At 44.3% G+C, this 11,396-nt stretch overlaps 1 long non-coding RNA gene across 1 annotated transcript in view; it reads left to right on the top strand.

The window, feature by feature from the left end:
* Nucleotides 1-3,588: 3,588 nt before the first annotated feature.
* Nucleotides 3,589-11,396, top strand: part of LOC123018483 — a 25,913-nt gene continuing 18,105 nt past the window's right edge. The window contains exon 1 of the long non-coding RNA XR_006413784.1: nt 3,589-3,732. This is a non-coding gene — a long non-coding RNA (uncharacterized LOC123018483). The remainder of the gene's footprint in view (nt 3,733-11,396) is intronic.

The following is an 11,396-nucleotide window of genomic DNA, read 5'->3' as shown; positions in this document are numbered from 1 at the left end:
GAAAATTGCTCAGATTCGTCACGAGCTGGCCTCCACTAGTGACTCAGAACCTTCTGGGGAGGTGCCAATGTTGCCGTCTGGTCCAAAATTGATGGATGAGTTTCAGTTGTTGCAGCCTGATGATGTGGACAAGGTGCTTGCACAAGTACGTCCCACCACCTGCTTACTGGACCCTTGCCCATCTTGGCTACTTAACAAAGCCAAGCACAGGATAGGAGCCTGGATCCTGGAGGTTGTCAACGCCTCTCTAAGGGATGGCCGGGTACCTGCCCCTTTAAAGGAGGCAGTAGTCCGGCCAGTCCTAAAGAAGGCATCCCTGGATCCAGAGATGGCCGCCAATTACAGACCGATGGCCAACATCCCGTTCTTGGGCAAGATGTTAGTGTGGGTGGCGGCGGGACAACTCCAAGCACTCTTGGATGAGACTGATTATCTGGACCCATTTCAGTCCGGCTTCAGACCCAGGTATGGTACTGCATCTGCCTTGGTTGCCCTGTATGATGACCTGTGCAGGGAGACAGACAGGGGGAGTGCATCCCTGTTGGTCCTCCTGGACCTCTTAGCAGCTTTCGATACCATCGACCATGGTATCCTTCTGGATAGGCTAGCAGGATTGGGAGTTGGAGGCACTGCTTTGTGGTGGTTCTGCTCCTATCTCAATGGCCGATTCCAGAAGGTGGTGCTGGGGGACTATGGCTCTGCATCATGGCAGTTAGGCCATGGAGTTCCGCAGGGGTCCATTTTGTCCCCCTTGCTATTCAACATCTCCGTGAAACCACTGGGAGAGGTCATTAGGAGGTGTGGGCTGCAGAATCATCAGTACGCTGATGATACCCAGCTCTACTTCTCATTTTCAACCAATCCAGGTGAGGCAGTGGCTGTACTGAACCAGTGCCTGGCCGAGGTAATGGGCTGGATGACGGCCAATAAACTGAAGCTCAATCCAGACAAGACGGAGGTCCTGTTGGTAGGTGGTTCGGGCTTCGGGGTGGGGGACCTGGACCTTGTCCTGAATGGGGTTGCACTCCCTCTTAGGGACAGGGTTTGCAGCTTGTGAGTGCTCCTCGCCCCAGAGCTGTTGTTAGAAGCTCAGGTGATGGCAGTGGCGAGGAGCGCGTTCCTTCAGCTTCGGCTGATCCATCAGCTGCGCCCTACCTGGAGAACGATTGCCTAGTGACAGTGACACATGCACTGGTAACTTCCCAATTAGACTTCTGTAATGCGCTCTGCGTGGGTCTACCCTTGAAGACGGTCCGGATACTTCAATTGGTGCAAAACAGAGCTGCCAGGTTGCTGATGGGAACTGGGAGTTGTTCTCATATAACCTCAGTCCTCTGTCAGCTTCACTGGCTTCCCATTGAAGTCCGGGCCCAATTCAAGGTGTTGGTTATCACCCTATAAAGCCCTCAACAGCTTGGGACCTGGTTATCTAAAGGAGCACTTGCATCCATATATGCCCTCCCGCCCCCTGAGATCAGTGGCAGAGACCCTTCTCCGTGAGCCCTCCGTGAAAGATATTATGAGGGTGAGTACCCGGAGTAGGGCCTTCTCTGTGGTGGCACCTTACCTATGGAATGTTCTCCCCAGAGAGGTCCGCCTGGCACCCTCGTTATTTGTTTTTCGGCGCCAGGCCAAGACCTTTTTATTTAAATGTTATTTTAATTCTTAATTATTGATTGTATTTATTGGATTTTTATACTTGTGCCAAGATGTTTCCAGATTGTTAAGGTTAATTATATGATTGTTTATTTATTTTGTAAGCCGCCCCAAGGCTTTTTGAGAATGGGGCGGCATAGAAATGTTTAAATAAATAAATAAATACTCTTAAGTCTTGCCTGCACATTTAGGAGGAGCATGCTGCTAGGGGTCAGTCTCCCCCAACAGGGTGTTCTCCAGATGTTCTGAAAGAGGACTCCCATCCCAAGCAATGGTCAGGGATGGTGGGAATCATAGTTAAAAGCATTTGGGGAAGGTTGGGCTACGCATGAGAGGAAATTGAATACAGAATAAATTGGTCATTGGTTTAGAGCAGGACTCTTTCATATGTTTTTATGAAAGGCAACTTAACTTATTAGGAAGATCAAAGAAAAATTTGTATGGGTCAGTTTGGGCCTTTAGGGACCTTTAGTTGGTATCCACAATTTGTTATCCTGAGTTTAAAAGGGCATGTTGCTGGCATGTCTGTTCCCAGTAGCCCCCCCGAGAGAAGAGCATAGGATGTGCCTTTGGTAGAAAAAGTTGAGTGAAGGACGATTTTCCACTGGACCTGGCCTCATGAACGACTCACACGGAAGGGTGTGATACACAGGTACCAGGGTGCTGAGCAACCGTGCCTTTGCATCTCCAAGGTTGTGCCACTCCTTCACATGTTGAGGGAACTGTATGTGTTGTGCTCTGGCATCTGTGGAGGTTGCCAGTAGAGTTTAGAATCCTCCTCATATCCCTGTTGCCTCTTCACAGGAATAATGAGTGGAGAAGGCAGATTTTTCCAACTCTTCTAGAAGAGAGCAAATGTAAAAGAAGTTTTTTTTTCCTTTGGCATACACTGGAGGAAGTGATGGGTGTAACCCCTTTGCAGCTTGGTAAAAAGCTTAGTGAAGGAGAAATGTGGAATGTTTCAGGGTGGGGCTGGGAGGACTTTACAAAGTACAAGCTCTAGATTTAAAATTTGCAACAGGTTTGTGTAGCAGCCCTGAATGTTCGATTTTGATGGACTGCAGGGAATGTTGTTGCTTGCTTTTCTAATATCAGAAATAGCTGCTTAAGGAAAATTCAGAAGTATTAAATTCAGAAGGGAACTAAATACTAAAGAAGCATATGCTATTATTAGTCTAAGGCTCAGAGCTGCCCAGAAATGGGTGTGTGCTAAAATGAAAACACCAAAAAGTGAACATATGCCCCATTTGCTATTTTATGCTCTTCCTTGAAGAGATGAGATGCATGCAGTCAGAATATTAACATATGAGTCTGGATGTAAAGCAAAAGTTGCAATTGCTAGGTAGCCAGCTATATGCTAGTATTAAAGATTCCACAGAGTAACATCCAGAAATTTTGCCCTAGTCAACTTGTTCTTCTGGGAACAGAACACAAAGATAACAGGTTTGGTTCTGAATAATACCCCCAAGGAAGTTGAAAAGAGTATGGCTATGCATTCCAGCAGTCTCTAGTTACCAGGGGCAATGTCTGTCCTGTGGTACCTATCACTAGCAAAACACTGGCCATGCTTTTCCAAAATGGAAAAATTGTGGAATGTTCTGGGGTGGGGGGGATGTGAGGGACTTTACAAAGTAAACACTATAAACTGACCTATCTCCTAACCATAGAATTTCGCAAAATGGAGTTATACAGTGGAAAGAACCCTTGCTATGTTGATCTTGCAGCTTTTCTGTGACAAGTGCAGCCAATTCAGTAGGGGGTTAAGCATTTTAAGGAAACACATATGGTCCCTTTACTAATACAACTTGCCCTGGTTGCAGCAGCCAGAAGAGAGCTGTTGCAACACAAATTAATAAATTAGTATCATTATATGATAGGTGGAGAAGAGCCTTCAAGGGCATATATTAAGGGATGAGACCCCGCCCCCCCCATCAGATCTATGCAGCTGTTTTTGAACGAATGTGCTTGAGTTGCAGTCGCATGCTGAAGCAGTCATTCCAGACTGGCACCCTGTTTCAAGTTTCAGAGGTGGTGATGTGACAGTGCAAGATACAGAGCCAACGTTCCAAGGAAGCAGTAAGGGATTCTTTTCTTCATTATCAAATATATCATAATAACTAGTAATCTGTTGCTATTTAACATTTACATGGAACTGCTGAGTGGGGCCGTCTGGCATTTTGGAGTATGTTGCCATCAGTATGCTGATGGCATGCCTCTATACTTTTCATCATCAGCTGGGGAGGGTGTAGATGTGCTAAACTGGTGCCTGATGGGCTGGATGAAGGCTAACAAAGCGAAACTCAATCCGGACAAGGCTGAGAGACTGTCAGCAGGTGGGTCTTCTCACCAGATAGAGGGAGCACAACCTGTTCTAGCTGGGGTTGCACTCCCTTTGAAGGAGCAGGTTATAGTTTAGGGGAGCTCCTTGAGTCATCTTTGTTGCTTGAGACTCATGTGACTCAGTGGCCCAGCAACATCTGTACCCTGACGGGGATGGCCTAGTTTCAGTAATGTATGCTCTGGTAATCTCCAAAATAGATTACTGCAATGTACTTTGTGTGGAGCTGTCCTTGAAGACTGTTCAGAAGCTGCAGTGGTGCTGGTTCACAGTCCTGGTTTTAAGCTTCAATGCCCTACATGTCTTGGGACTATATTAGCCGAAGGAAAGCCTCTCCCAGTTGCAATCTACCCAAACACAACAATCAAGATCCTGAGCCTGCTCTGATTTTTGCCTCCAAGGGAGACTTGATTAGTGTCAACAAGAAGGGCCTTTTCAGTGGTGACTCTCCAGTTATGGAACAAGCTCCTCAATTATGCCCACCTGGCACCAACTTTAGTATCTTTCTGATATCTGGTTACGACTGTCCTCTACCATAGGACATTTAATTAGTTTACTATTACACTGAGGCTTATGCTTAAACAGAACTTTTAATTTGTATATGCTATTGTAGCTTTATACATTTGCTTTAAATTTTGTTTTCAAAATTTATATGGTAATTTTTAAATGTTCTTCTGGTATAATCTGTATTCAAATACAGATTATATTGTATGTAATCTGTGGTTATGAGAGCTTCAGCTATTGAACAATATAGAAATGTGGACTGGGGTCATCCAGTACACATTTTTTATTCGGATTTCCAAAGGCGTGTTTTTTTACAAAGTCTTTTAATCAAGGACTCCTCAGCAAATTTAACTGAAATAAAGGAGAGGTCTACTTATGAATCAGTAATTAAAGAAAAAAAAGCAGGGAGTAGAAATAAATATTTCCAATGGAGGAATGTAAACAGTGGTTCCACATTTCAGCATATTCATAAATAATGTGGAATTAGGAGTGAGCAGTGAATTGGCCAAGTTTGCTGATGACACCCAATTCTTTAGGGTGGCTAAAAGAAAAAAGGGCAAATGTGAGTAAAAAGTAGGGTAAAATCATAGTGGAAGCAAGCATTAAGTGATCCACATTTGGATAAAAAAAAAATCAGCCAAATATGTGTTGGCGGGTCTGGAGCAAAGGTTGCAATGGCTGGGATCTTTAGCCTAGAAAAAAGATGAGAGACATGACAGAGGTGTACAAAATTATACATGCTATGGAGAAAGTGGATAGGAGTTAAGATCTGCCGCAGAGAAGGCCCTACTCCGGGTAGATGTCCTTTTTACCTCCTTTAGGGAGGGTTCTTGGAGTAGGTCCTCTCCTGCAGATCTTAAGGGCCGTGAGGGTGTATAAGGAAGGAGATGTTCCTTCAGGTATTCTGGTCCCAAGCCGTTTAGGGCTTTATAGGTCATAGACTTTATAGACTTTATTAATCTCTATAGACTAATAGAGAATGTAACATGAACTCACCAGCCTTTTAAACTAGGGAGGAGGCTGCCACCTTCCTTCCATAGTCTGCTGATTATTTTCATTAAGTCTCGAGTCCAAAATTGCCTGCCACCCTATTTTCTCGGAGTGTGTCTGATTGTTCAGAGACCTGCCCAGGGAACTGTAGGCAGTAAGAGTCTAACAATAGGAAGAGAAGTCACATTGGCTGCTTGCATATCAAATGGTGTGCCAGAAACTTTCCTGATATGTGGCCTCCTCCAAACTGGCTCTGGCCCCTCACTTTGCTGGCAGAAAAGGGATGAATGAGAGACAGAGTCTGAATTGGGACAAAGTTATATAAGTGTATATGGTTTGCCTGAATATATCTGGAACTCTTTGACTCTACAGTTATCTTTCTAGAGTGCTTTTGTATGATGCATGTGGCCAGATTCTGGCAGGTGCATGTCCCCTTTAGCATTTGGGCTTTGTAGTAGTCTGGAGAAACTTGATCAGAAGTGAGAAGAGGATAGGGGCTTCTTGTTCCTTTGTATTCAAAACCCATAATGCCTTGTGGCAGCTTGAAGATTCATGCACTTATTTATTTCATTTCCATACTGCACAATAACCAAAGTTCTCCAGGTGATAGCAACAGTTAATACATACAATATACAGTAAAATGCAGTATAAACTAGAACATTCAAATTCATAAAATTACATTTTTTTAACTAGTGGTAGCTCTAGTCTCCACACAGCCATGAAAACCTTGAGCCAGTCTAACTCTCAGTTTAACTTACCTCCAGCTACTGTTGTGAGGACAGGAAGCAGTGGAGGAGGATCTGTAATCCACCTTGGGTTCCTGCAGTGGTGGCTCTTTATGCCTCCTCACCTGGTCTGGGGACCATGAGCAGCAAGCAGCATCCACCAGTGCTGAGATCTCTGCCCAGTGCTGCTGTGCTTGTTGGTGGTTTTTTTTGGGGGGGGGGGGGGGGGCACTGTAAATCCTATGAGAGTCTAAGTTGGAAATCTAAGAGCTCTGGTTATATGGTCTGTTATGTCTCCACATTCTCCCTTTTCACTGTGTAATGTTCATTTTGATATTGATTAGTAAACAGTTAAGATGGCATGGAGATATTTGATGATCCTAAATATTCCATCTGCTCCATCAGGATTTGGGCCTAAAAGACTAAAGGCAAGTGTGGGTGTGGGTAAGTTTTAAGCATGTTCAGTTTAGGACATGGTACAGTTATGTTCTAAAAGCAAGCAAGAGGTTAATTAGCATGCCATTTTAACATTTAAATTATAGTGATGTATTTCTAATCATGCAGTTATATTTCCATGTTTGCATTAGCACATGCAGATTGGTGCATTTTTTTATCCTTTGGGCCAGAACCCTGGTTCTTCAAGGTGCTTAGAACTTCAAGGCGTTTAGCACTGCCCCTGATGAGAGGGAAGAGTTAATAAAAGAGAACATGTACCCAGAAAAGAAAAGAAAAATCTCACTCAGGACGGTTGCTTTGAAAAAGGTTCTTCAGCAATGCATGATCGAAACAAGAATGGAATTTGTACTTTCACTGAAGGCACTTGGCTGACTTATATTTATTGCTACATGCCATAATTTTCTTGACGTTAACTTCTGGGCCTTCAGAATGGCTGGTAATTCTCAATATTCACTACGTTTCTGATACTGACTACTTTTGTTTGCTCTCATCTCCTACCATGTAGAAATACAGGCCAGGACTGGGACACTTCTCTGGAGTTTAACTCTGCAGCAAACCATGGAATGCTTTTAGCAGCATGCTGCCAGTTGGCTCAAATAAGCATGTTGTGTCACACATGCCAAAGCATGTCAAAATCCTTCACAGTCACCACTCAGTCTGATGACTCTGCCACATCACAAAACGTTTCTTTTAGTAACAGAGCATTCGACCCTTTAAAAGGGTCGTATCTTATAGCTTTTGCTATCACAAAAGGTACATTTTGGGTGGGCATTACTTATCTACAATCTTACTGGCACATGGAAAAATGTTGTCTGTCTGAGGAGCCTGTCTCATCCTAATAAGGCAGAGATCTCTACTGGTAGCATAGTCTGAATACTTTCTCTATGAAATAATGTAAATCATTGGGTGTACCATGTCCACGTGGTGGAGGAGCTGTATCAGCTTCCCATCTATAATGAAGCATGATAATCTTGGAAGAGTTACCCATTCTGAGCCATACACAACCATTTTCTTAAGTGCCTCTTCCTGCAGCAAGAGAACTGCATAACGAATCATATTAGCCAAATGCTCTGATGTACATCTTGCATTTTTCCTATGTAAAAAGGCCTGATTTACATTTCCAGTTTAAAATGGATAATGGAAAAAGAGCTATCAGTTTACTTAGGAAAGGATCCATTTGTTGCCAGGGATAATAGAAACATGGATCCATCAAATGTAGGATCTAAGAATTAAAACAGGCTCCAGAACAAGTCTATATAATTGCAACCTGCTAGCTCCTGCTGTTTTAAAAAGTTCACAGACAATTTAAAAAGCAAGGCAGTCCCTGCCTTCAGGTTTAAAACCTAGAAGTCATGACACAAATGGGAAAAGGGATGGAGGAAAAGGGGGTGGGGTGGGGAGTAAATTCAGGCACCAATTCTTAGTTGAACAGTAGTTCTTATAAAGACCAGGAATGGAAACAGTTGAGGATGATCTTGATGGGGCCTGTCTTTCAATAGAGCTGACAGAACGACCCTGCTTCCTCTCCCATCCTGCTGCAACGGGCCAGAATGGCTGCAGTCAGGTTACAGTAGAGGGAGCAGCCCAGTGCAAATGGGCTTTCAGTCGGCCTGCTGGAAAGGCCACTTGAAAGCAACACTCTTCATCTGGCTAAAGTTGCAGGAGGGCTGCAGTACCTTAGCTTTTTGGCTGCGATCCTGTGATACTTATTTAGAAGATTTACAGACAGCCTTTTGATTGAATGATCCTCGTTTGGCTTGCAAGGTACAATTTACACGCTCACAAGCCCTTTGCACACACGGATCAGCAGCCCCACCCGTCTGACCCAGCCCCATATGTACAAGTACAAACAGGAATAGTACAGGAGGATACTCCAGTCCACCTACAGCTGAGGAATGCGGCTTTTGTTCTACCAAACACCTCCTGAAGCCAAGTATCGCTAAAGTGTACTTGTTGATTTTGCTGGAAGGAGATAAAGGAGCTCAATAATAATTTATGACATTCCTTATTTTAGACATGCTGCCTTTGCTTTGCGATGTATTTACAAGCTGTGTAGCAACTATTTAATGGTTTTTGGTGGCAGACCAAAGGCAGAGAGACAGCGTGGCAAGAGGACCTTTTTTGGTCTGAGAAGTGTATAAATGGAATTCATTTGGGTTGAGGTACAGTAGTTTTCTGGGAAAGGGTAGAAAATCAATGTATAATCCTAGGAAACATTCAGCAGCTTTATATGTAATAACACATTCCAGCAAATCTCTGTTTGATTTGAAAAATGATTTGGCCATTAATTTATTTCCTTTTTTAATAGCTAAAATACAGAAGGTGGGTTAAAATCTAAGCTCTACCATGAAATTACTGAGTGACCTTGGAGCAAGTCATGTTCTCAACCCTCAGTCCTTGGACAATAACACTGGATTGCAAAAAAGTGACCTTCTGCAGATTGACTAAACTAAAGGCACAGCGTTATGGATGTTAAACCAAAAATAGTCCTACAACTTCCAGCATTCTCCAGCCAGGATTAGTACTGGGCAAAAAGCATTTTTGGCATTAAGATGAGAAGACTTGCCTTTGCATAGCACATTCTTCCGTAAACCTTAAAAATAAATGAATTGTAAAATGACTCCAGGGATTGTTCTGGGTAGTGATGTCACAGGAGTTAGTCAATAGTTGCCGTCAACCAGCTCCTCTTTGTTTTAAACAGAACTGAATATTTGTTGCTTTTCTGGACTTGCACCGGAATAGAAAATGTTTGTTATGTAGTCTGTCTCCCCTTGCTCCAGTGATTCTTCTGAAAAAATATTTATGATGTATTTATTTGATAGAATGTCAATACAGTGAATGCCTGTTTTTTTCTTTGTTTTAGTACCAGGTAATATTATTTAAATGGTCATCTCAGTGACCCTGAGGAGGATTTACTTAGTAACAGCTTGAGTTGAATAAGCAATATGATGTGCACTGCCAGGTTTCTTTCCCTTTGGTTCCTGGATTGTGACCTTCTTTCCCTTCCTTTGTTTGTAACTATGTTTTGGTTAGAAAACCAGAAGCAGAATAATCTTCCTTTGCCTCTTGCAAGGGGGGGAAACATCCTTGACTTGATCTTGACCAATAGAGTGGAGCTGATAGATGAAGTACAGATTAGGGGAGCTCTGGATGCGAGTGATCACTCCATCCTTTGCTTTGAGATCGGGAGACTGAGGACTTTCAGCAGGTCGAGCACTAGAAGCTGGGATTTCAAGAGGGCCAACTTTGGCCAACTGAAGGCCGGACTGAGGAAAGTCTCCTGGGATAGGTTACTGGAAGGTAAGCAAGTTGAGGAGGGATGGATGGCACTCAAAAGGGAGGTTTTGGAGGCACAAGCCTTGACAATACCTCTAGTTAGTAAGGTGGGGAGACGGAGGAGAGCGCCACCATGGATGCAAAAGGAGGTCGTTAGAGGGATTAGATGAAAGAGGAACCTCCATAGGAAATGGGTACTGGGGCAAATAGACAAAAGAGTATACTGGGAGGAGGAGGCCCGTTGCAGAAGGATTCTTCGCAAGGCTAAGGCTGATTACGAGCTGAGACTTGCCAAGAATATCAAGAGCAACAAAAAGGGCTTCTTTCAGCATGTAAATAGGAAGAGGAAGGGGAGACAAGTGGTGGGACCACTAAGTAAGGAGGAAGGAGATCCAGTGACTGATATGAGGGAACAGGCACAGATGCTAAATGACTATTTTGCCTCTGTGTTCTCCCCAAAGCAGGACGGGGGATATCCGCATAGGAGATTAGATGAGGCTGGGGACTTAGGGGCACAGATTAGAGTCACCCCCCTTGAAGTCGAGGGGCTCCTCAGGGCATTGGACATTACAAAGGCACCAGGCCCTGACGGGTTACACCCGAGAGTACTTAGAGAGTTGGCAGGGGTTCTCTCACGCCCGCTGGCCTTCATTTTTGAGGCCTCGTGGAGAACGGGTGAAGTTCCAGATGACTGGAGGGAGGCATCCGTGGTCCCAATTTTCAAAAAGGGTAGTAGAAGGACATGGGGAATTACAGACTGGTTAGCCTTATGTCCATTGTAGGAAAAACAATGGAAAGGCTCATAATAGAGAGAGATCTAGTGATGCTAGATAGGGAAAGGAGGCTGACAGCCACACAACACGGCTTCCGCAAAAACAGGTCCTGCCAGACAAACCTTGTGGAATTCTATGACAAGGTTTCAAGGTGGCTAGACAGAGGGGATGCAGTGGATGTGGTATACCTGGATTTCAGCAATGCCTTTGACAAAGTGCCCCATGATATCCTGGTGGAGAAACTGAGGAGTTTTGGGATACACCAAAGCACTGTCCGGTGGATTAGGGCATGGTTGACTGACCGAAAGCAGAGGGTAAACATTAGTGGGGAATCATTGGGATGGCGGCCAGTGACAAGCGGGGTCCCCCAGGGCTCTGTCCTGGGGCCTTTCCTGTTTAATCTTTTCATCAATGGCATGGAAGAAGGGGTGAACAGTCTGCTGTCAAATTCGCAGACTATACTAAAACTGGAGCAGTAGCCACAACTGAGGAGCAGGTACTCCAGATCCAAAAGGATCTGGACAGACTATGGAAGAGGGCAGGAGACAACGGGATGGCGTTCAATGTGGATAAGTGCAAGGTCTTGCACTTGGGGCATAGGAATAGGTGTCATAAGTACAGGTTAGGTGACAAGTGGCTGGAGAGCAGCACTTGTGAAAGGGACCTCGGGGTACTGGT

This window comes from Varanus komodoensis, unplaced genomic scaffold (genome assembly GCF_004798865.1).
Source record: "Varanus komodoensis strain SLA01 unplaced genomic scaffold, ASM479886v1 scaffold11, whole genome shotgun sequence".
In the NCBI taxonomy this organism is placed as follows: domain Eukaryota; kingdom Metazoa; phylum Chordata; class Lepidosauria; order Squamata; family Varanidae; genus Varanus; species Varanus komodoensis.
This window is presented reverse-complemented; position numbering and strand designations above follow the sequence as displayed.